This window comes from Suricata suricatta, chromosome 5, assembly GCF_006229205.1.
Source record: "Suricata suricatta isolate VVHF042 chromosome 5, meerkat_22Aug2017_6uvM2_HiC, whole genome shotgun sequence".
NCBI lineage: Eukaryota > Metazoa > Chordata > Mammalia > Carnivora > Herpestidae > Suricata > Suricata suricatta.
The window spans coordinates 38224010-38251604 of NC_043704.1; the positions used below are offsets into that span (position 1 = coordinate 38224010).

The 27595-nt window shown below is 33.4% G+C and overlaps 1 protein-coding gene and 1 pseudogene across 3 annotated transcripts in view; both read left to right on the plus strand.

Annotated features, from left to right (window-relative positions):
- CADM2 (cell adhesion molecule 2) overlaps positions 1-27595 on the plus strand; it is a 1075698-nt gene that overhangs the window by 478251 nt on the left and 569852 nt on the right. The window lies entirely within an intron of this gene.
- On the plus strand, positions 12676-12800 carry LOC115293130 (annotated as a pseudogene).

Below are 27595 nucleotides of genomic sequence, written 5' to 3' on the forward strand. Positions count from 1 at the left end.
TCAAACAAGTCAGAAAATGTTTTCAGGCTTAATGTCGTAAGACTTTGCAGTAAAAATGCAAAGTATAAGAGATCAGTAAGTGCCATGGACACTGGAGAGGTTACTCACAGTTTCTCTGAAACATGGACTAAATTTTGATATGGAAGTGGGAGGGGTAAAAAAATCTATACAGATATCTATTTAGCAAATACTGAAAGACATTAATAAAATTACTTGTGGAGGTGGGTTAAAATAAAAGAGTATGTAAAAAAATTTTACTTTGGCAACATGTTTCTCTTAGGAATATGATTGAACTGGAGTGGAGAAGGACACTGCTCACCAGTGTGAACACTTATGGAAAAGTAACAGGAAATATAAGTCCTATGTGAGCAGGCATGCTATTCAAGAATAGCATCTAAAGGAACCCAAAAGTGTAATTCAAATAATATAAATGGTTAGAGCTGGATTTATTCATACAGCATCAAATGTCATCTGTAGGCTATTACATGGGAATAAGGTAGGAATGGACAGTACTATAGAAACTTTGTAAGCAAAAAAAAAAAAAAAAAGAAGAAAGGATGGAGCTTAAGTTAAGGAAAGACATCAGATGGTCTGTGTCTCAAGGCCAAGCTCAAGGTTATGATGAAAGGGAAGGTATGGTGTACTACCCAACATCACCATTGAAAATTACAGAAAGAAACCAGGAGTCCCATTCTTTCAATTAGGCTAAAATGGATTGAACTCTGAGAGTTAACATGGTCAGTTTATTCACAAATGTATTATAAGTGACTAGAGCTGTGTCTGACGTAATAGAAAGTGCCCAATAACTGCTATTGGTCTGGATAAATCGGAATACTCCAATCTGTTTCTTGGTGTGTTGAGACAAGAGTCAGTGACCATGTGGGGCACCTGGGTGGCTCATTTGGGTAAGCGTCTGACTTCGGCTCAGGTCATGATCTCACTGTTCATGAGTTTAAGCTCCATGTTGGGCTCTGTGCTGACAGCTCAGAGCCTGGACCCTCCTTCAGGTCCTGTGTCTCTTCTCTCTCTGTTTCTCCCCCCTCATTCTCTGTCTCTCCCTGTCTCTCAAAAATGAATAAACATTAGAGTCATTGACCATTATGAGCCAGGTCAACAACATTTTTGGAAGGGAGGGAGTGTAAGAAAGAAACAGAATAGGAACTCAGCTGGATCACTCAATCCTCAGTACTAGAAAGTGACTTAACTCAGATTTCCACTGGATTTGATAATGTCTATTTATATTCAAAGTGCCTATTTGAATTACACCCAGGATAAAATACAAGGATTTATTGAATAGGTTTAGATTTCAAAATCTCAGAAAAAAAAATTATTCCTATCATTTATTTAATACTGCCTCTAAAGAACTCACAGACTTTTTATGGATAAAAATATGTTCACATTTTCACAACCAAATAATAATGCAAAAACACATACAACATGAGATGGTGATGCTGAAATTCTTATGAGGAATTAGCAAGCAAGAGCCACTTAATGTGGAATAGTATGCCTTAGGAATAAAGGTAGAAAAGCCAGGATGTTTGAATAGATTTCAAAAATGTAAAACCACTGAAGTCTAGGGGCGCCTGGGTGGCTCAGTCGGTTAAGTGTCCGGCTTAGGCTCAGGTCATGATCTCACATTCGTGGGTTCGAGCCCTGCGTCGGGCTCTGTGCTGACAGCTAGCTCAGAGCCTGGAGCCTGCTTCCGATTCTGATTCTCCCTCTCTCTCTGACCTTCCCCTGATCATGCTGTCTCTGTCTGTCTCTCAAAAAGTAAATAAAAAACATAAAAAAAAATTTAAAAAAAACCCACTGAAGTCTATATGCTGAAATATAAGTGGCCTTTGTGATTCAATAGAAAAGAGAAATAAAAGAGTAATAGAGGGAAGAGTTACATGGAGTTGTCTGAAGGCTAACTTAGGGAAGGCAATCTGAGGATTTATTAGTCTAAAACAGAACAAAAAAGAAAGAAGAAGAAAGAAAGAAAGAGTTGGTCCATTTTCTTCTTCCAGAAATGTTCAGAGTGACCATGTATGATTTTTGAGAGAGAAATTAAGGGGAAATTTTAGCAATGAACTGCAGGTAGGAAAAAAATTCCAAGGTTATAATTTTTAAAATACCCATGATATAATTAATGTATTGCCAGATTTCAGATGAAGAGACAATTGGTGTGTCACACAGGAAAACCACTTGGTGTGAGAGCCAAGAAAGCCACCATAAAGACATAAATCAAAGTTCCTTCATTTCTAGCTTCCTCGCTTACCCTGCATATCCTCAGCTCTTGAAAAAGACTAGTGTTTAACAAGTTGTCATACCCAGTTATATTGAAACAATACCCTTTGTTTTGTGATATATTAACAGCAATTTTAAAATACATGAAAGTTCCACAGCTGTACGCCGCAGATTCATCATTTTACTAATGGTATCTTTACTTGATACTCAGTGATTACCTGTAGCGCATAGGGCAGAGTTAAGCTGTTCTAACAAAGACATTTAAATATATGATTTAGATAATATAGATTTTTATGTCTCTTTCCTCTAATAGCCTTAAAGTGAGTGAGAATTCCAGGTTGTTGGAATGTCTGCTTTCATATCATCATTCAGGGGTCCAGGTTTCACCTTCCATTTTATAGGATGCTGCATTCTTTTCCTCGTTATTTCCAGTTTTTGTGAACCCATTGTTCGAAGACATGGAAAAACACTTGGAAAAGTATAAGATCAAAGTGTAAAGTCTCACACTCAGAATTGATACACTTCACTTAGACTCAATTCTATCAACAAGAACTTAATTACACCTAACCTTAAGGGAAGCTGGCGGCCACTTGCCATGCTACAAATATATTGTTGAGGAGAGATGGAAACCAAATTTAGGTGGACTATAAGCAATTTGTGCCAAATACCCCAAATTAAATGGCAGAACATGGCATGTCAATCTACTCAAAATTATCAAGGTATTTGCATTTTTTAAAGTTATATTTCCATAAGAGTATTCATCTTCTGGTAAACAAAGAACATGAAAATCCCCGTAGTTGCTTTATGGAAACTTATATCCCCATTTGCTCTTCCTGGTTATATTTTTAGTGTCCTTTATGTTTTTACTGAGAAACTTTCTTTGATAGCTGGCAGAGACAAAACATAACTAATTAGTGTTACAAATATAAAACACAGTATTATTATTGTTTAAAAATTCTTTATAATATCTGTATTTTAAAGATTCATCTCAGGGGCACCTGGGTGGCTCAGTGGGGTGAGCATCCGACTTCGGCCCAGGTCATGATCTCACCGTTCATGGGTCTGATCCCCGCATCGGGCTCTGTGCTGACAGCTCAGAGCCTGGAGCCTTCTTCAGATCCTGTGTCTCCCTCTCTCTCTCTGCCCCTCCCCTACTTGCACTCTGTCTCTGTCTCTCAAAAATAAATAAATGTTAAACAAATTTAAAGTAAAATAAAATAAAGATTCGTATCAGGTTGCGGCACCGGGTGCCTCAGTCAGTTAAGCCTCCAACTGTTTTTAAGTCAGGTCATGATTTCACCATTGTGAGTTTAAGCCTCACACACAGAATGAGGAGCCTGCTTGGGATTCTTCCTCTCCTTCTCTCTCTTCTCCTCCCCTGTTCCTGCTCTCTCTCTCTCTCTCAAAATAAATTTAAAAAAAGAGATTAATATCAGTTTGTACATAAAAGAAGAAACTCCCAATCCTAATATATCAGGTTATTTTATTCCTCCTACACTTTTATCTACACTTAGGATCCCTTAGGGGATCTAAGTGTAGATAAAATGCAAAGTTTAGCTTCTGTCTCTAGGTAAGTGTAGTAAGAGGATTCTTTAATGATCAAAGAATTTGATGAAGAAATCTTGAATTATATTAAAGCAATTGCAACTTTTCTTGTTTACTCAGGTAACATATTTTAATGAATGATTTATTTTTAGTAATATATTTTATACTATAGCCTTCCACTACTACTCAAAAATTCTTTATAAACTATATTTAACCATATATACTATATGCTTTATATTTTTCCATTTTTATCTATTCTGTCCACTTCATTCATTGCTAAAACATTTCTTTTTAAATTATGTTAACGAGTCTTATGTGTCCTGGGATAAATGTTTAAATTAGATTTTTATACACAAGAGAGAGATATGCTAATAGAAAGATAGATGTAGATGTAGCTATAGGTACAGATTAATAAACTTGCCATAGATGTGGATATATAATTCTATTCTTGTTTCTGTATCTTGTTTATTATGACATTGCCATTAACATTTACAGAGCCTGGGTCATATTAGAAAAATGCAATTTATATTTATTAAACTTATAGATCTAAATATAAAATATTTTGAATAATAAACCTTAGCAATTATGTTTAAAATGTTTATTATTCTTTTCATCTGACTTGGGTAATTTAGAGCTAGTATTATGCTATCTATGTTGTGGGAGATAAATAACATTAATAGCCTAGTATGCCTCATCTATTTTACTTATTATTATATTACTACTATATCTACTTGATATATTATAATTATATTATTATATATTATATGTACTTAGTATTATATCATAATATTTACTTATTATATTTTATTTATGCTTACAAAAACCCCACATGGTAGATAATATTGCTACTACCCTCTCTTTTTTAATAAATAAGGACATTAGTGTCAGAGAGACTGAGTAAATTGCAAATGCTACTAAGCTAAAAATTGATACAGTATTAGTGTTAAAGTTTGGGCCCTTTTATCACAAAATGCACATTCCCTTTATAAAGCCAATTACTACTAAATTTGCATTTTCTTATAGAACCACCAGTTTCTATTTTTTAACGTTTACTTAAAAAATAAGAGTGGGGAAGACACAGAATTTAAAGCAGGCTCCAGGTTCTGAGCTGTCAGCATAGAGCCGGATGAGGGGCTTAAACTCACAAACCCTGAGGTCCTGACCTGAGCTAAAGTGAGACGCTTAGCCGACTGAGCCACCCAGGTGCCCTGAGCCACCAGTTTATCAAACAGTAATGGTGGCAATTATGTCAATACTGTTTCTTTACCATATATGTGTAATTAATACACCATTTCATGTATTCAACATAAAATAGTACCAGTAAACTGAATAGTTAACTTGATTAACTATACATGTAGTACATTGGATTTATATATTATCATTTACTACAATGAGGGTTATATTTCCATTGAAAATGAACATATTTCTTTAAAAAATTCTGCTATTTGAAATAGAACTTCAACAAATGACTGTATTAATTATTCTACTGAGCACAGTGAGAGATAATGAAGGAGGTAACATCATAGCAGAAATGCATTAATATTAAATATTTACCACATAACTCTTCCTTATTGGACACAGCTGTCGATAAAATATGCCCTTACTCTTGACAAGTAGTTCCTGTGTTTTGCTTGTAGATTAGCTCACAGCCCTGCTCTGTATTCTTTATCTTCATCACTGCACCAGCCCTTTAATTAGACAGTGAAATCTTCTGCATAGTGATGAGGAAATCACAGTTAAGAAGGTGTTACAAAGAGATGTTTCTGGAAATTACTGGAAATAGCTTCCGCTTTGGAAATTCTTCCATGTAGAGTATCAAAGAATCATGTTCATATTTCAAAAGCAAGTGAAAATTGACCCTCCATTAATCAGCTTTACCAAAGTCTCAATCCTTGATCCTAAAATGTCAGGTGTAACTAGAAACAGTCTTGAACCATAGTTGGCAAAGGGTGGTAACTTCATTATTTCATCTGCGAAACAGAGGTGATGGAGCACTTTCATGTTGGAATTTAAAGTGATTTTAGAATCCAAGAGTATACTAATCTTATGCAAATAATTTTGTTACTAGTGTAAGCTAATAGAATTGGAAGCTAGACTTTAAATATTGAGAAACAGATCCATTTTCATAATTATCTCATTGCAGACCCTTTATAAGAAGTACTAATTTCAGAATCAAAATTAATGATTTCAGAATTCAAAAATATAACTCGCCAAGGTGAATATGACTTGATGCTACCAAAAGACAGAACTCATGAGATGGGTCATATTCATAGATAGTTTAACACTGTGGAGAAGGGATTGTAAATGTAATTACTATTCACAAAACCAAGGTATGAAAAATATTGATGCTGGGAGAAATACATTTAAGATATAAAATTTAATAAAACTTTCAAGGAAACCTGATAAACTCTAGAACATTAAGTAGCACCATTGCTTTTTTTTTTCTCATCATTTTATGCATCAAAGAGGGTTCATTTTTCTTAAGTATCTTTTTTATGATTTGGATGAGCTTCTAGTCATAGTAACAGGAAGGAAGGTAGATCATATTGTGGGGGCACAAATATTAACCTAATTTTTGTTAAAACATACCAACATTTTCTATGATGAAAATATTAATAAATGGAAAGATTAAACGAGTTGAAATCAGTATCACCATATATTTTAAAGTGGTTAAAATAATATTCTATGATGAAGTTTTATATGGAAAAGAGGTACTAATAAGTATCTTTTCACCAGCATAGGACAATTTCAACTTGATTCTAGCTTTTTCAAATAGTGAATGAAGTAGTTAATGGTGAGTGAAATTTTATCTTGTAGTTAGTCACCTTCTGGAGATATTTTAGATCTTTAGGTCTAATGATAATAACTCCTGGGACTGTTTCTTCATAGAGTTTCTATTCCACATAGTTTTTTCTCTTGGTCAGTTTTGGGAAACACATTGTCTCCTACCAGGCAGTGGAGAGTAGTTGTTAAGTGCAAAGTCTGTGGATCCAAACTCCCTGATTAGAAATCTTAGCCTCCACCACATAGACAAATTCCGTAAACTCTCTGTGCCCCCAGGTTTCTCATATTAAAGATAAAAAAGATAATAATCTGTGCCTCTTTGGATTGTGTTGATGAAATGAGTTAATATAGATCAAGTTTGGGGCACCTGGGTGGCTCAGTTGGTCAAGCGTCTGGCTTCAGCTCAGGTCATGATCTCACAGTTCCTGGGTTCCAGCCCTGTGTCAGGCTCTGTGCTGACAGCTACCTCAGAGCCTGGAGCCTGTATTCGGATTCTGTGTCTCTTTAGCTCTCTGACCCTTCCCTGCTCACACACACACTCTTTCTCAAAAATAAATAAAACATTAAAAACAATTTTTTGAAAAAGATATATAGGTTAAGTTCTTGGAACAGTGCCTGGGAAATGGTAGGCACTTAGAATATTATTTCTAGGCCAACAGACCTAATTAATGGATTACTTTGGTTTGCTCTCCAGATGTCTTTTTCATTATGTTGGGTCATCTCCCTAGAATCTAATGTAAAATATAAAAAGGAAAAGGAGACCAGATAGGAGGAATAGCAAAAACTGTGAAGTTGAAATTCGGTCTCAGCATACATGATATGTATATTTTTGCAGGATTCTACTCTGTCTTAGACTGTCTCTCAGTTCAGGCTCTCTTGTTCACCTTTTCCAGAGAATAAACCACTAGTTTTTCCCATGGTTGGAATGAAAGAGGGATAGTTTTGTTGGTGTCCTGAACAGACATTAAACCCTTTTAACTTCCACTTGCATTTGTAATGGTGAGGATTCTTCTAAAGGTTAAGCTCAGGGATCATTTCACGGCATAAATCAACTCGGTGCTCAACCGTACCCACTACCTGTTTCAGATTCTGCTTCCTTAATGGATCTGATAAATAATGTACTACCTGTCCCTGTTTTCCAGCCTATAAATGTCCTTCCTCTGCTCTCCAATCTCCATTCCCTTTCCCCAAACATTTATATGTGGGGAATATTTATGCCTTTTTAGAACATCATTTGCTTGTGTCATGGGACTTGGAGGAAAAGGAAGGAAAGAAAAAGTAGGTGTCCAATCAACTGTTTTAACCCAAAAGCCTAGAGAATAATTTAATAAACAATAATTTAAAATAATTAGGCTAGTTAATTAGAGATTTAAAGTTGTTTTATGAAAAAATCTGCTGATATTTTGCCAAAATTTTCAGTTCCTTAGAGTGGGAATGTTGTTTAAACATTTGGATTATAGACTATTTTCTTCCTACAACCACTTCAATTCTCAATTATTTGTCAAGTAAATTATATTGAATGGAGGTTGCTTGTGATTTACTATTTCTGGTAAAGAATTAGAAGCTGAAAATTTCAGAGGACCAGGTATAACCAATACAGAGGCCAAAATGAAAGGCCATTATGCAAGCAGTCACAAAACCTGAGTTCACATCTAGCAATGGATCACAACTTTGGTCCTCAAGCATTTTATCTAACTTCTCCTAGCTACAGTTCTCTTATTTATCATATTAAATATAATTCCTTCCTTACATTATCTAAATACTGTTGCAAAGATTAAGTGAATGTTTACTAATGAAAGTAATGAAAATTTGTTAAGTGATAAGCTACAATATCCAAAGTTATCATTATACCTCCTTTACCTGTATTCGTCAGCATTGGAGAAACAGAACCAATAGGATGTGTGTGAATATAAACATACATATACATACACACTCATACACAGGGAGTAAGTAGGGATGGGGAGGGGAAGGCATTGCTAAAGATCAGGGTTTGCTTGATAGGTGACCTGAACCAGATTCCTTACAGAGGAGACTGGGACCAGGCCTTCCAGCACGTGGGGTACCCAGGTGTTTTTCATCCCAGGACTCCCCTCCTGGCCCTTGTGGTTCTCCCTAGATCCCAGGATACAGCACTTCCTCCCAAAAGAGTGGGTTGAAAACAAAGAGCAGAGAGAGATTTATTTTGAGGAACGGGTCCTGGAATGGCAGAGATTTAGTAAATCCAAAGCCCTCTAGGTGGACCAGCAGGGTGGAGACCCAGGAAAGACCTGCAACTGAGTCCAAAGGCAATCTGCTATCAGAAATCCTTCTGGCTCTGAGCAGATAGACTTTGTTATGTTAAATCTTAAACTAGTTTTTGTTTGTTTGTTTATTTTGTTTTTATGGAGCCCACCCACATTCTAGAGGGAGATCTGCTTTACCAATTTAAGTGTTAATCCCATCTGAAAGACACCTTCACAGAAACAGAGTAATGTTTAACTAAATTATCTGGACCCTGTGGCCCAACCTTTTGACACAACCATCTCTTTACTTTATTAGATGATTAAAATACTCCAATGACTATTTCAGATAAGTTTGAAACATGCACCTTCAAAATAAAAATATGATTTATATTATAATTTATATAATAGTGACAGAATAGCATTTAAATATGAGCATGTGTGTGTGAGAGAGAGAGAAGACAGAAAGGGCTGTGCAGACTTAATGAGTGGGTCTATGTAAAGCACTTGACACAACACTGGAAAAATTTTTGTGACTTTACATATGTTATGGAGTTTAGAGCTGCCACTCTTGTCAATGTTTGACTCCTTGGGGCCACCAGGAACCCCATGTGTGGGTAGTCTTATGAAACTGCAGAAGCAGCATCCTTGGAAGACAGGGAAAGATTTTACATGTGTAACACCTGGTTGGCACACACTCATGAAACTTTCAGATCTACCTTGATACTGTTATGCCCAGATTACGGGGTCCCCAGAGACGAAGGCCACTAGGGAGTCCGAATCACATGTGTAAAAGCAAAGGGCATTTTTTCAGGCTTAAGCTCAGTCTCTCAGACCTCACCAATGCAGTGAGTCCGTGCTAAGAGCCCCCACCATCAGTGGAGCAGGGTTTTTATTACAGTCGGGGCAAGGGATGGGGTGAAGGGTGGTGTGAAGGGCAGGGATTACAAAATGATTGGGTGGCCATCGGCAGGGGTTGGAGCGGCTCAGGGTGATTGGCTAATTTAAAACTAAGCAGGCTCACTAAAACAGCTGGAACATCAGGCATCTTAGGATTGGCTCTGGCTAGGGGTGGTATGCTTGGGCAATGGGTGGATTGTTTTCTTTCTGTGGTTGCTGAATCATACTTGGGAAAACAGAACCTTAGGCCTTCTAGTTTCTGAGGCTTATTTGAAGCCTGTCATGGTGTTAGTTTGGCTCTTCAATACTAGAAAATAAATTTTCTTGGGAAGGCCAAGGAGGTCTGGTTAAATCCATAGGGAATTTTTCTCTACCTGCAAGGTTGTTTTTCAGACAGTTATTTGGTGATATAAGGGTAAGGCAAACATTCAGAGTATTTTTAGGTGACTTTAATAGTGACCTGGAAGTACAGAATTCACAAAAAGGAGAGAATTTAGGCATTTCAGCTTTTCCAACTGAGGTTTGCTTCAGTTTCCGAATTGTGATAAAATGAAATACATCTGTGCCTGGCCATTGGCCTACTTCTGGCCAATGTGGACCTAGACTCTTCTTTTTTCTATTGAGGATCCACATAAAAGCTGCATTTATCTGATTTGGAATATCCTGAGAATGTAATGTTTTTTGTATCTTGTGTCTATTCTAAGTGTAACTTTTTGCTATACTATGAAGAATTTTATATAACAGTGCTTTGAATCCTAAGGACTAAATTTTAATCACTTAAGTGCTCAGACATGAAAAAAAAAACATTTAATTTCTAAATTTAATGGAATGTTAGATCTATAAAGAAATTTTAAGAACCAAGCACTCTTTCTCATTGTTTTATTTTTTAAATGGCTAATTATTATTATTTCATTACTTTAATTAAAATCAATTGAGAGTTTATTATTTTGCAGAGCTGGAAATAATGAAAAATATTCAAATTGAAATGTCTGTTATGTTAATTGCACACAAGTACTTAAAAAGAAAAATAGTAACACATAACTGAATTCATTCCTGTCATTCAAATAAGATGAAATAATGAATCATTGAAGGAATATTGTCTGCAAGTTATCTATATTCCAATCTATTTATGCCCTATCTCAAACGATTCATCAGTCTGAGGAGATGTCCATTTTGTTTTTAAAAAGCGATTTGCCTTAATAGACCTGACATACAGAAAAATGAATTGCATCTATTGGGTAAAGTTGTAGTGGTATGTTGACGTACAAAGTTTTGAGATATATTATAAGGATAGAGCTTCTTCATAAATCATTATGAAATGGAGAAGAGAAAGGTAGCACAATTTGAACTTTTATTGTAGGCTTATAATTACATTTTCATAGTATTAAGCTATCTCTATATGTGAAAGAATTTACCCTCCAACTCTATTTAAATAATACACATATTGGAGAAAGTATTTCTCCATTTAAAAAACAATATTTAAAAAAAGAAACAGAAGAAAGTTGCAAGGGAGAGTGTAGAAATGTCAAATTGAAGAGGTGAACTGAATGAACTCAGCCTCTGTTTTGTTTATTATTCATTCTTTCCTTTAAAACTTTCCCATGTCACATACACATTATCTATTGTAGTCCAGGGTCAAAGATTTGCCAGTGCACTGCAAAGATAGTGGAGAGAAGCAGATTCTGCAAACCACTCAATTTGTTAAAATCTATTCCTTCATTTTTAATAATCAATTGCCATACACAGAGTAGACTATTATTCTTAATGCTTGGCTTGCAAAATAATTTAAATCCACAGAAGGAGCAGAATCTTCTTTGAAACTCTGTATCCTTGAAAAATACAGTATGCTAGTTTTATCTATCTTCCTACCTACCTGTCTATCTTTAAACATGTCAGTTTTAATACCTTAAGAGTTTAGATATGCTTTTGTTATAGCAAAGACTTTAGACACACACACCTACCCACTCTTCGACTTTTGGGGCAGTCACATTTCTGACAGATAATCCTTTCCTTTCTATTGCAATATTCAACATGACTATGTAGAAAACCTCTTTAATGGCATTCTGTTTTAAGCTCACGTGATTCACAGCGTGTAACATTGGACAGCAGATTAGTAGTTTGATTAGTTTGGACTTTTGCCTGGAGGCATAACCATTAGATACGTGTTTCTCAAACCTCAAGAGAGAAGAATACCACACTGTCAAAAAGCCATCTGTTTCTTTTCTCTTAACGACTAAAAAACTATAAAAGTATGCTTCCCAATGCTAACTGGTCTCATCCCTTTTTTTTTTTAACATGGCAGTATTAGTTATTTATAGAAAATTCTCTATTAATAATTCTTTATTTCAACACCTTGTTTGTCAACATCCTTAGATATTCAAGGAAGGGAGAGATTTAAGCAGAAGACAAATTAAAAAAAAGGAAGGGCACTTGAGTGACTCAGTCGGTTAAGTGTCTGACTCTTGGTTTCAGCTCAGGTCATGATCTCACAGTTCCTGAATTTGAGCCCCATGTTGGGTTTACTCCTCTGTCTCTTTATCTCAAAATAAACAAACTTTAAAAGAAGAAGAAGAAAAAAAATGATGTATTAAAATCCCTAAGAGTTGACTAAATACTCTGAAATCGAACTAAATGTAGTTCAGAATACATATAGCAGCTTAAGTGTTATGATAAGAAAACAGTAGAATATGATAGAATGATTTAGGTCAACTTTTTCTGAAGCATTTATTTTTCTCTAACAACTGTTTTAATGATCTCTTCTGTGTTTGATTGTTCTGGACTTGTTTCTTACCTTCTTAACTTCTGACTGTGTATAATGAATACAATGAATGATAGTCTAATCCTTAAATATTATAATAGGAGCTCTATCCCCACAAATTACTCCAGTGGATATTAATAGCAAAATATTAAGATTTTAGCCATTTTAAGTATTCATTTATTTTAAAAACATAATTGGAAGATTTACTGACAGGATACCACACTTTAAACTAAGAGGTGAATCGCTTCTCGGCCTTTTGGCTAAGACCAAGTGTAGTATCTGTTCTTATCAGTTTAAACTAAGAGGTGAAATAACTAAATTATTGCACCTCAATATGAGTTTTCCAGTAAGATTTAATACCATCTTCAATATATGATAATTTAAAGTGAAAGCTCTAGATAGTATAATTAGTTTAGAATCACTTCATGGACATGGCGACCTTTTATGTATTAGTTAATTATATAACTCTTTTCCAAGCCTTTGAAGACTTTTCTGTAGTATGATATGTGGTAGTCAAAGACAAAAGTGTTTACTATAGTGTAAAGTTCTGTTTTAAATCTATTAACTAAATGTAAAATATCTGTAATGATGTTGAAAATTCGGAGATTTTTCAAAAGCAACATTAATAATGTGTTAAGCAACATGAAACACTTCTGGCTTATATAACAGAAATTGAGCCTTGTTATGAATGATTTTATTTTTAAAGTCTCTGAGTCATTATGTATCTCTATAGTTTCTCTGAAAATATGAGTGTGCTAATGATTGAACAAGATGCTTTGAACCATAAAGAAACTTTGTTGGATTAAATGGCAATGTGATTGGGCTCTTCATTTAACCTTCACTGTTGGCTGGAAGAATTGACTAGAAAATGAAATATTAAACAATGGGAACTTATCCATTTCCTACAGTAAGAAACAACCTAGGGAATTTAATAATTGTGGAAACAAGTGTAATAAGAGGAAGAGCCCTATAATATTTTATTAAAGTGAAGATTTCATTTTCCTAATGTCTTGAGACTACACTGAAATCTGATGAATTGTGAAGCTAGAGAGGCCAGCTGTTGAGGAGACAGGAGATGGAGTAAGTAGAGAAGGCACTGGACATGGCCAAGGGGAAATTAATAGGAAATAGTGTATTGTTATTATTGAAGCTATTAAATACTTCCAGTTTGCCCAGCCTTATCCCATGTTCTTTACATGCATTTATCATGTACTCCTTTGGCCTCATAGAGAGGGTATAAAGTATTTTACCTACTGCATAGTGGGAAAGATGGCTGATGGAAGGGGAATTCCCAAGTAGAGGACAAACATCAGAGGATAAACATCAGCAGTTCTATATAAGGATAGTGATACCAGGGAAGTAAGCCTCTTTGAGCACCTATAATTTGCCAGACTGTACTTACTGGTTCCACATAATTTTAGTACATAAAATCTTAACAAGAATCTTGAGAAGGTGATATTTGCTCTTTCTGATTTTACAGATGAGAGAATAATAAATAGACTCAAAGAGAAGTAATAATCTGGGTCACATAGCAAGATAGTACTGAAGTAGGGATTCAAATCTGGATTAGTCTACTCCCCTAATCCTCATGGTTTCATGACACCTCCATGAACCACCACCTCTGCTTTTCTCTTGAATTGATCTTCGATGTCATTTATCTGAAATTCTGATTTTCCAACTTATAATTCATTCTAAAGCACAGACTTGTCAGGGCTCTCTATATAGTAGATCTGTCCTAATTATCTAGCTAAGTGGCACTGAATTAGGCAGTAATTTACTAAAGTGTTTTTTATTGTCAGGTTTTACTGCTAAACTTTGGAGGAAAAATGATGTTATTGTTTTACTTCAAATTCCCCCAAAACTGATCAAAATCCAGTTAAATATAGAATGTAAACAAGCGTTGTCTGGTTATTTGACTTGGGATCTTCCTATTATTGGTCAGCTATGTAAATTTTTGGTGTGAAGGGTATATAATTTTAGAGACTATTTATACATTTTATAATTTTTTAAATACTACATAAGGAGTAGAACTTGTAAAGATAAACCTAATACACATTCATGGCTTTGGCTAAAGGTATTTTATCACTCTGACAGTAGAAGAAACCAAAGTGCAAAGATTAATACAAGCAGGTCAATCATGAGCCATTGCCTGTACCTATAGATCTTTCCAACTTTGACTGCATTTGGCAAAAAGAAAATTTATTTCCATGATTTTTACCCACTCCTTCATTATAAAGATAATTTTACTATAAACTGTGTGACTTGTTTTATCAACTTCATTGTATCCATTATCAAGATCATATTTAAAAATCTAAAGAAAAGGCAATATAATGAGGTGGTCAACAGCATGAATTGAGTGTATTCATATTCAGACTGCCAATTCTACTCTGTTACCATGGACAAGTTATCCTGTTCTTCACCTAAGTGCCTCATATTTACATACCTCAGTCTCTTCATCAGTAAAATGAGCACAGTAACAGTGTCAACAGCACTATTGCAGCACTATGTGAGGATTAAAGAAGCTAAAGAGTTGTAGACATGTACCTGTCCCATAAGTACTATGTAGGGTTAACTCTTTTCCTCTGGACATAGCAATCTTTGAGTAGAGTGATTTATAAACTCCTATTCATATTATATAGTATCTACTACTTCTTGTGTAGAATCTCGCGACGAAGTCACTTTGTCTTTGAAGAGGATGATGACATAGGCAATTTACTACAGGTTATTCATTTGAATGTCCTCAGTTATGTGATGGGGTGGCTCAGTTGGTTGATGTCCAACTGTTGGTTTCAGCTCAGGTCATAAGCTCATGTTTCATGAGATTGACCCCCATGTCAGACTAACAATACAGAACCTGCTTGGAATTCTTTCTCTAACTCTCTGTTTTTCCCCCTGCTTGATCTCTCTGTCTCTGTCTCTCTCTCTGTCTCTTTCTCTTTCAAAACAAATAAGCAAACTTTAAAAAATATCTGCAAACTTTAATATCTATTTATTGATTTAAATTATTTTTATTTTTTTCTTAAAAAATGTATTTCACCATGCTATCCTTTATTTTTGATAAGTTTACATTTTTTGTCATGAAGCATAAGCTCTGTATGACTTCTCTCTTATCACAGTTGGAGTCTAAACTTGAGTTATCTTTCATCTTATGATCTAAGGTCTATATCTGCATGCAAAAAGAGGTAGCAAAATAGAAATAAATGTATCCATGTTTTTAATTATTTTAGTTTAGTATATATTTACTTGCAAATTTTATATACATTAATCTTTGTAATGGTTATTATATACGTATGTGGCATGTACAAGAATTATATATAATGGCTGCATTGTCTCTTTTGTGTTTAACATAGAATCAATTTAGAAAGCTTATTATGTATATGTAGGATCAAAATAAGTCAAGGTACGTATCAAAATGGTTAATTTATCACCAAAGATCTAGGGAAGTGCTCCCATATTGACAGATAAGTGATTCTTCTTTTATTCATATTGCTTAAGCCTCTTTTGTGAATTTTACAAGAGTGAATAGATTCTTATTTAAATGAATAACTTTCTTAGTTGGATACAATCTACTAACAGCATGACTATTAGGATGGGGAATAAAAGGATTGGAGCGATTTCATTAACAAGTCAGAAAAGGCATTTTGATTTGTTTCCAACTTGGTGAAGCTTTTGTGATTTCCACCCATAAACACGGGAGGTTGGGGGTGAGAAGGTTTTGCTCTATAATAATAAAGAGAATTACCACTGCGATGTTAGGGGGAAAAAAGATTTAATATCCTTTAGCACAATGTCAATTTCTTTCAAGCATATTTAAATCCTTGTGCTAGGATTTCTGTCAGCACAAGATACCAATCAAAGTGTAACTTTCTTCTTTCAGGTATTCAAAAGAACTTCATTTTTTTTCCTTTCCCACTCTTAAAATATAAATACCCTGATGAAAACTCTATTGATGTTATTAGTGTTCTTTGTAAGTTGAGGAGAAAGTTGCACTTCAAAAGAAGTCAGAAAGAATTGAAAATACAAAACAATAAATAGAGATCAGTGGGACAGTGTAAGCCGCTCTCCTTCCTACAGGGGCAATTTCATGTGTTACAGATATAAAGGGGAAAGTATACAGGATGATTCAACTCATTAGAATATGTGTTAGAAAAAGCTTCATTTTTATGTGTTTATTGAAATTCAAAATACTTCCTTAATCCTTATTGCACATTTAATATTCCCGAGGCTGGTTTACAGAGTGTATAGCTTTTCTGTAGACGCGGGAGATTCTTAGTGGCACTACTGCAGGTAATACCATAACGCTGCCTCCCTAAAGCGAAAAATAGAAGTCAGCTAGTTAAAAAGTTTGCGTTTCTGTGTTTAATGAAACACTTGGAATTTATTTTGGTTTCAGTCATGTTTCTGGAAGTTTGATTATTCCATAATAGTTTCGGGGAGTTTGGCAGGGACCTTGAAAAATACTGGAAAAATTAATGCCATTGCTTAGTTTCTCTTAAGTTGATTGGTCTACCAAGTGATCTCCTTAATTTTCTACTCTTGATTGTGATGAATAATTTTTTATTTGAAATATATATCACTGTGTTTGGACATGTGATTGCAGTAAGACAAACTCAAACTGTGAGGAGTTTACATAAAGATTTATTGATATGTGTGTGGTGTCTAGTTTGATATATTTGGAAGAGATTTCAGTGCATTTTTATTAATGATTCATGATGAAAGAAATTGCCCAATCTTAGTTTAAGACTTATGAAATTATTAATATTATATAAGGGCATGATAAGCTAGAGTACATTTGTAATGTTTATATTCTATAGCTTTTTAGTATAGAAAAAAATGCATACTTTGAATGAAACAATAATGGAAGTGGAATATATAATTTTTTAAAATTTTGATATTTAAGCAGTGAACCCTTATTTGAATATAAATAAATATTAAGATGACTTAGTGAAGTATGTCCACATAATCTTTTCCAAGTATTTTATTGAAATATAAACATTTAAGGAAATTATAATTATTAAATCATTTCCTCGATATAATGCTTAGAATCTGAACACAAACATATTCAGTATTGATTAAGAGGCATTTATCAAACTTCAGATAAAAAGCCTAGTTCCTACTACAATTCCTTGAAAACCACATTCCTATCTCCTTACCATCACTGATCCTATCAGCATAAAGACAATGAGTTTAATTCCAGACCTTAAAAATGCAACTATCATACAATTTTCTGTCATTTTTTTATCCTTAATTATTTATTGGCTTCATAGATCCCCTGTCAAACTATTCTTAAAAATTTAAATTTAATCTGTTATAATTTTACATATCCCATAGTCATATGGTTATATGACAGACTTCATATTTTTTAGCACTATTTTATAGAAAACAGTCACTCATTGTCCTTGATGCAATTTGCCAATCCAGCATAGCAATGATTATATATGGGCTTGACTACTCACAGATCCTTGTCAATATGGGAACATATAAAGAATAAAAATAAACAGTAGAAGGGTGCATGAGTGGCTCAGTCAGCTAACCGTCTGACTCTTGGTTTTGGCTCAGGTAATAATTTCATAGTTTGTGAGATCGAGTCCTACATGGGTCTCTGTGCTGATTGTGTGGAGCCTGCCTGGGATTCTCTCTCTTTCTCTCTGCATCTCCCCCCACCCCTATCTCTCTCAAAATAAATAAATAAACAGTAGAGTCTTTTTAAAACACTTTTGCAATCCAGAATAATAGATTATAATTTATATTTTACAAAGTACAAAATGGATTAATAATTTATATGTATTTTGATTCCCTTCTAATTAACAATAAAATATGCTTTACTGTCCAGTGAATACTTATCCAGAACATACCTTCTATGTTGAGTATTATCACAGGTTTAGGAACACAAAGAGGAATCAGACATATCAAGTAACCATGTAACATATTCAGTGGTATAAATTCCCAACTGTCATATATTTTGAAACTTAAAATTATTTTTCCATATTTTGAGGATAAATTACTATGCACTATGAAGAAAAGATTCTGACTCTATAACATAACCCTTTGTATTTGCCACTCTACATAAATTCATGTTTGAAAATCGGCCCAAAGCATTGTTAACTTGCTTTTCTTCACGGTTAACTACTCATATTTAGACATATTTCATATTATTCCTTAAAGGACATTAGCAGGTGATTGATAACTGAAAAAAAAAAACCATGTCCTTAGAAATAAATCAAACATATCAACATCCTGTGCCTGTGGTAGGCCACAGTTATTTGTGCAACTCTGCCTAGCAATAGCATCTATATATTTCATTGAGCCCATAGAATTCAAACTGACATCAGGAAAATAAAATTTAATTGCTTATAAACTAACCTCTTGTCAACATAATTATATTTTACTAACATGAAAAGTAACCACTTATTGCATTAAATAAAACCTATAAATTAAAAAGCTCTCTGATTCATTCTTTTTCCTTCTCTAAGAATCATCATCATAAGAAGAAATAAAAGGTTTTACCCCAGGAGGCATGTTTAACTCTGTGCCAATGGGTACTTCATTGGAAATTTTGTGATGCTTATGGAAAACAGATGATGATATGTGGTATTACAAAACCTCATAATGTACTCTTTTAGAATTCAGAGGCTCTACTAACATCAGGAATGGCATTTTACATTCCGTATAGTTCATAGTTAATAATGACCTTCAAAACTTGCTCTTATTTATTGCTAAGTTAAGAACAGAGTAGAAGAGTACAAAATGATGACATCAGGATCACAGCAGGTAACTTAGATATATTAAAAGTAAAACTCATTCTCTCTTTAGAGGAACAGATGAATTATGGTTTTTGTATTGCAACGCACTTAAATGACCTAGACATTAAAGTGCTATCTTCAGAATATAATTTCTTGAAAACATTCTTTCATCTGTAAGAATTATGAAAAAGAATGTCATTTTAAGTTTTGTATGTGTTAATTTACATTGCAATAGTATTTTTATAGGCTATTATGGGTGAGCAATAATAAGAAATGGAAACACTTTGACCAGTAATGGGAATACTTACATAAATTCATATTATAAGTCTGTTATAATCTTATTTACATAAACATGTTTGATTTCCATGTTGAAAATGTGTTGAATCACTTAGGAAATAAGATTGTTAATTAATCTAGCTTAGGCATCAGTGTCTAAGTACTTAAATCTAAACTGTATATTTACTGTTACCTTAAATAGATGGACAATTTTAACTATTGACAAGGAAAAACTATGTTTTCCAAATTCTCTGTTTTGTAGTATGAAACTGTGACTACAGTACAGCAAATTCTTTCCAATAGGTTCTATTACAAAAGGTTTCTAATAGGTTCTGTATTACAGAACCTAAAGGTTCTATACAGAAAGGTTTCTAATAGGTTCTAATAGGTTCTGTATTACAGAACCAATAGGTTCTATTACAGAAAGGTTTCTAATAGGTTCTGTATTACAGAACCTAAAGGTTCAATAGGTTCTATTACAAAAGGTTTCTAATAGGTTCTAATATTCTGTAGATGTATATGCTAAATAGTATGACATATTATAATGTGTTTTAAAGTTATTTTCTGATTTAAAAAACTCTAAGAAGCACAGAGAACTACATCTGAATCTAGGTAGCTTTACTGAACCATAAAAGAATAGCAGCTAAAAAATGCCAATCTCAAACATAAATATGGAATGTAGCCAATCCAAACAGATGTAAGGTCAAAACATGATCCTTAAGTTTTTCCTCTGAAAATATAACACAAGTAGTTTTAATTTAAAAGAAATCATAGTGGAGCATCCCTTCTACATTATTGAACAAATGTTCCTTGAGGACAATAAATCATCTGGTTACAGACTGATAGGGCTGAAAATCTCTTCTAAAATATCAAAGATTTTTGGCCTCAATTTGTTTTCCGTTTACACCAACTCTTACATTAATTTCTCGCTAGGATAATGTTAATAGGCAATGCTACCAGGAAGCCTGGGCTTCCAAAAATACTCTGCTCTTTCAGTTTGCCTGACTTATGTTTGAACAAGTCCTTTCCCCTTTATATCATTATATGCAATACTGAAGATTTTAGACAGATCTTGTGTGTGTGTGTGTGTGTGTGTGTGTGTGTGTGTGTATGTGTGTGTGTGTGTGCGCATGTGAGTATACAAGAAGAAACTACCAGGACACCATGTATTTAATCCTAACAAAGGCTCCTTGACAAAAGGTACCTTATTTTTTTTTTCCTTTATCAATACTGAAATCTAATTTGCTCATCAATTCATCCCGTGGTTAATACTAAATTTTGCTTCTTTTTTCCCTCCAAAATGCATACCCCATTTTGCCCTGGATATAACATTTCTTTTAATATCATATATATTTTTATTTGCATCTATTTCAGAAAGATATTATCCAGAATGTCAATTTAACAATTAAAAAATACTTCACATACCAGTAATAAATTAATTACATGAAGTTATCCAAAAGTAATAAACAAATGCTATTTTCTGTATTCATATAATAAAGAATCGTTTATATTTTTTCTACTAAAGGCATTTAAAGGTCACATATGCACAAGTGAGGATAAGGTTGAATCCATAAAGCCTGAAGGCTACTCAGTTTCTCCCTTATTCAAATTTATATTGACTGTCGGAGGAGGAAAACAATCCACATATAAGTTAAATTAGTTTTTCCAAACATCTAACTATTTTTATTCCACAAAGAGTAAAACAAGGTATAGGTCATTTCATTTATATTAAAAAATAAATTTGCTATATCTTTAGGACCGGTACTAAAACATCTTCAGACACACTAAGTGTAGTAGCCCTGAATGGACTATTGAAATGCTTAGTAGTCTGCTTTTGGTATGTTTTGGATGTAGCCCTTTCTGAAATGATATAGATGATTTTATTATTTCTTCTATATCTTTGCTTCAGTATTACCAAGAGAAGATGGAGACTCTGTTTGTATCTCATACATGCAAGATACAGTAAATACACACACATATACACACACACACACACACACACACCCCAGATCTAAATTTAGTCACAAAATATTTTTCTATGCATAAATATTAAATTTACTGAATTTAAAATAATATGCCTATTTATATCCTTCCATGGGTACCATATTGAGAATCTTGTACAGTTGCTGCTCAGTGGCCATATATATTCAACAAATTAAATCCTTCAGTTTTAGTATTGTCATCTCAGAGTAATTAAAACTATCAATTTTAAGAAGGAAGGATATAAGCCTTGTCTTACATCACGTTCTACATCATTTTTATAACAAAATTAAAAACTGAAGACATCTGTTTATAGCAATGTAATAACAGTTCTGTTCTACTCTGAATGGCTAAGTAAAAATTAATTTTGTCCTTGTGCTATTAGACTAATGAAAAATAGAATTCTAAAATAAGAGGTTTCTTTTATTTATATTACACTGTTTCTCTTTAGACTGAGATATTAATAGTGTAGTTCATATATTGATTCTGGAAATATTTGGTAGGGATGTTACAATTTTTAGTTTAAAGAAATCATAATTTTAACATACATCTCTGTTTTAAAATGTACTATTTAAATTTTTTTGATATCTGTAACATCAATTAACAAATCAGTCTTAATAATTAAGAGGAAAAGAACATTGAAAAATAATGACTCTCTAAAAAGTTAGTTTTTCTAAGGAAATATACTCTAAATACAGGGGAAAGAAACATGTAATATTGAACCAAACTAAATGAGATTTTATTTACAGGAATGACTCCATGTTTTCTGAGAGGCAGTACCTGATCAAACAAATTCCAGATAATTACTGAAATCCTATATTATATAAATTATTATTCTGAAAATACTCAAAAGTATATTCTGAATTATCTAATACAGTTGATTATATTCATTAGAAAACTTTGTAATACCTAGCTTCCTAAGGCCTTTTGCTTTTTCCAAGCCACTTCTTATATTTATGTATTTAATTCCCACAAAAATCACTTGAGTAGGTATTGGTATTCCTATTATACAGTGGCAGAAACTGAACTCAAATGGACTAGGCTAAGTTTACTCAAGACTTAAACCCTCTGACTTCAGAGCTGTTTCCCCTCACTATTCCCCACCCCCAGTGTCTGGGGGTAAATATATGTATTTAGTGCTAAGAGACATTTTCAGGGACAATCCCATTTCAAGAGTCAAAAAAAAATGTTACATGTTTAAACCTAAAGAAAAGTTGATGAATCATAGTGCTTCTCTCCACTCAGTATTCCACTTACAGAAAAGTGTACTGTGTTTAAATGGCCCATTTTTATTTTGGATATATCATGTAGAAAATCAAGCATTCTATACTCTTGTGATGAGTACCAGATGTTTATGGGAATATTGAATCACTATATTATACACCTGAAACTAATATTACATTGTATGTTAACAAACTGGAATTTAAATATTTTTTTAAATTGAACATTTCTGAGGTGTTTTACAATAAATAACTTGCAAGAATAATTGCTATTCAGGGTTCTATGTGATTTGTCTTTACCAAGGAAAAATATCAACTGTTATCAACTCTTTTAGAGAGAAAAGCAACATAATGTAAATATTCTTGAATTCTGATAACTGCAGGAAAAAAAAAAGAAAACCATTCGTAGGTCACATTTTGGCTAGGCAGGTACAGACTTAATTTATTTTTACTTAAGATGCATTTCAAATGTTTAAACATAAGCAGTGGTATTTTAAAAGAAAATATATAATTGTTCTTGCTCTGAAGTTTTCTCAGAATGCTGAGATTACCGTTTTTCATTTCAAGTCAAAGCATGAAAGCATGTACTGAATATAATCTGAAACTTGCAGAATGCTCTATGTAGATGAGAAATTTGCCTGATGATGGTGATAATTTGCTCATTTTCAAATCAAATATGGAAGGAGCTTGCTTTATATAAAACAGAATAGTAAAAGTATGGAATATGGACCAACCATGCCTGAAGTTCTATGACAGCTCAGATATGTGTCAGAATGGTTCCATTGGGGTTTTGGAATTTGGTATTATTCCTTAAGTAATTAAAATAGAAAAAGAAAATATAATAAAAATGTCAAGGGAGTTTCTTACTTGGCTTAACTAGAATTTGTTTCCATAGAATTATAGCTTCTGTTCTATGAGGAATTAATTCACTTCATACGTTTTCCAGTTAAATCACCGCTATAAAAACAACCAAGAATTACAGTATAACATCATGTGAGCACACTTGGAATATATAACTTTTAAAGTTACGTTTCAGAACATTTTAGAAAGCTTAAATTGTGTGAGAGCCGAATTATGTCTCCCCCTTTGCTTCACCTGTTGTTGGCAATACAGCCAGTGGAGGTCAGATATTTCCTCCTCTAGCCACTTGAAGTTTTCATCTGCATAACTCCATTCTAGTCTTCTATGAAAGGTACCAGGCAGGGCGCCCGGTGGCTCTGTCAGTAAAGCATCTGACTCTTGATCTTGATTTCAGCTCAGGTTATAATCACATGGTCATGAGATCAAGTCCCACACGTGGCTCAGCTCTTTTAGTCAGAGTTCAACATTTAATCATTATTCATTAATAAAGTTTTCCTAAAATCAGAATTTAAAGACAACAAGTCTTTACTGTCTTTTTTAAAGTTACAAGGTGCTCGTACATATTTAGCTTTAAAACAGATATTAAAATCGAGAAGCAATGTATTTAACTTATTGAAAACTTTAATTTGAGATACATTTCATTGTTTTTTCTCTCTTCCTACCACAGAATTAAACAAAACTTTTTTCCTTGTGAATAGATGGTTTTCAGGTAGAGGCATTCCATTTAAAGTAGAATTATTGACCTATTATTTTTGCTTATCTATCAACAATAAGGGTCATCATTAAAAATTAAAAACTATATTTGCATTAAGAACTCCCATCGATAAGGGATTATATCTGGAAATTAACATAAAGAAGAAGCAAACTGAGGATACTTGCATTTTCCACACAAGAAAGGCATATGTTAAATGAAAGACAGATTTGATAGGAAAGGATTGGAAAGACAAAAATGATAGCATATGGCTTCTTAAATATTCTTGAATTAGACTAATTATATTTCTAAATCTGCATAACTTTAAAAAATTAACTCATCAAAGAGGAGTTAGAATATTGGTTAGAAGGGAAGCCATTATTTTATGGCCCTCAGTTACCCTAGCCAAACACTGATATCCAATAAAAAAATCAAGACCAACTGTTTAATGTTCTGCTATTTTTATTGGATATGCTAAAATGTATTTTTGCAAACAATATTATAACATTCACAAATAACAGCATTTTAAAATGTCCGTATATATTAGCATCTAATAAAATAGCATAGAATAAATTACTTAAGAATTATTTCAAGGAACTTTTTTTTTCCAAATAAATTTTTGTGGTTACCAGCTAACATTGAAAAAGCCTCTTCCATGTACATATAGTTCCCTTTTGTCCCCCAGCCTTCCCGGTTTTCTCCTGTTGTTCTGACTCAGCTATTAGCTTCTAAAAGTACCCACTTTCAAGAATATAAGGTACTCTACAAGGTACATATCAATGTTTATTGAATTTCATGTTTTTTTTAAATCAGGGACTGCACGTTTTTCACTGTAATTTTATTGGATTTATCTATGAAGGAACATTGTCTCATGTTAAAATTAGAACTTCTTTGCCACTGAAATGAGCACAGGTGTTAACTTGCCAATTAAAGTGAAGTAAACTGTCAAATGAAAAATTTTAATTACACTTTCTTCCATCTTGACTTTGTCTTTTCATTCTACTGGAGTCTCGACAACATCAATTTGGGCATGCTGTTCTAAAGGATTCAGCTTCAGAGTTCCCTGAGGAATCTCTGTTGCTCACCTGTCGTCAAGAATGTGGTCATTGCCTTGCCTTTCTACGAGGTTGCTGCTGTGACAAAATTAAACATTTAGATTTCCTGTCAGGCCTAAGATTTGTACTTCTGGCAAGAAGAGAAGAGATATCACCTGAGCATATCCCTGTGTGAGGTATGATTTCTCCTAACTGAGAGATAATAAAAGTTCCATTTTTTTTTTATGGAAACTGCCAGGTAGATACTTATGATCAGTTTTATTTCACAAAGAAATAAATCCTCACATGTAACAATACAACAGCAAGACAAGAATGTTTATGTACTAAAAATGCCATGAGTGGAGGTTTTAGTGTTTTTTACAGTAAAGTATTTGTTAAATACATGGCAAGACCCAACTTTGTTTTGTTTTTATAAACTTAGCAGACATGGAAATTGGAGTTATTTTAAATTAAAGGAAATTTACTCAACTATGTAATATTCATTTTGTAACAACTTAAAAAAATAGAACAGGTAACAAATTAGTTAAGGTTACTTTTAAATTGAAAGATAAAGCTACTCCCATTTCCTTAATTTTAAGTTGCAAAAAACTGTGAAATTTTAAATTTCTTAAAATATCATAGCAAATATATTTGTTTTATAATATGGTTTTCATGCTGTATGTCATATTATTATTCTATGTAAATTTATACAAAAATAGTCTCCATTTTAGCAGCAAATTCAGAGGTCACCCAACACATGATAGCAAAGTCCTATATGAGAATGTTATATTTTACACTCCGATAATCCACTTTGGAAAGGATAGTCCTTAATATTTAAGTATTCACTTGATAATTGCTTGAATACAGCACCATCTCAGGCATAAAGTTTATTTCTGGATGACCTTGAGTTTTATGTACTTAAAAGGTAAGAAACTAAAAACAAGCATTAGACATGGCTGTACTACACAGACAAGAATTGAAGGGACACATTAAGCCATCATTCCCATTGAGGACTGTATTGACATACTGAATTATTTTAATCTTAATTAAAAATAATTGTGCTGCGTGTGTGCTTTCTTAGCCTTTAATTAACATAAGCTCTTCAAAACCAAAGTGGCAGCATAATAATGCATTCATAATTTATAGTATAAATGGTGGCCCTAGGGAAAATGCATTGGTATAATTCCCTTGTAGGTCTCTGTTGATGTCACACTGCTGATGAGAACGCCAATCAAAGCAGAGAATGAACAGAGAAAAAGAAAGCCTTAGACATGGCTTATATTTTTAAAAGTAATATATTTTCTTGTTTTGTCATCTTGCATGCCAATTAGTAGTTGATAGTGCCTTATTTTCTACCTCGTGTGTATATGTGGGGGAGTGTGGGTGTGGTATGAAGTGTCACAATTCCCAGACAGGTTAACCTACAGATGGCAGTCAAGTGACTAAACAAAATAGACTTTAATTGTAATTCCAACGTAAGTAGCCTGAAAGTAGTTAAAGAGACATAGATGATGGCTGTGGTAGAGCAGACAGGCTCTTCAGAGATACAACTAATGTTAATTTCTCTTCTTCCATGAATATCTTTATTCAGTCTGTGCTTGATGATCTGTGTTTTTGTAAGGAATCAGTGGGGTAGATAATTTTAAATAACCGACAACCCCCTAAATTATTTGCACATGACTTTGGAAAGATTTATAAAACTATAACAGGGAATAGATTCACATTCTTGATTGTTTCTTCATTTTGCTTAAGGTGCAATGAAAGATGTCCCAAAGGAATTCAAGGTATAAAAGGAAAGTCCCAAAATTATCAGTTTGAATCACAGGCATGTGGATTGGCCTCAGAGCTTTCTGCTTGTTTCTCTAAAATCTAATGTCTGCTTATTCTTTATGAGTCTGCTGAGTCATGCTCTCTCTAAAATCTAATGTCTGCTTATTCTTTATGAGTCTGCTGAGTCATGCTCTCCTGACACCAAATATATGATTACAGGCCAGGAACTCCTGAGCCCTCTTTAAGTAGCATTGCAAATGTTAGTTAGTCTCAATAAACCACTTGGAGTATTTCATACAAAATATACATTCTTTTCAATTAAACTTCAGATTTTCTTTTTGATCCCTAACAAATAAGCACCCCCAATAAAATACTGAAATCCATAGTATGCTTTGACTAACAGTACAGTAATATTTTAGAGCTGCTGCTTGCAAGCCATAATGAAATAGTTTTATCTCTCTTGGTTTTTTTTCTCTCCTATTTCTCTGTTTTAGTTTAAATAAAATGTTACATAATGATCCCTACCATAAAAAATTGTTTCATTTTTCCCCATTCATTCTTGGCTGGAAATAAAAAGATTGTTGA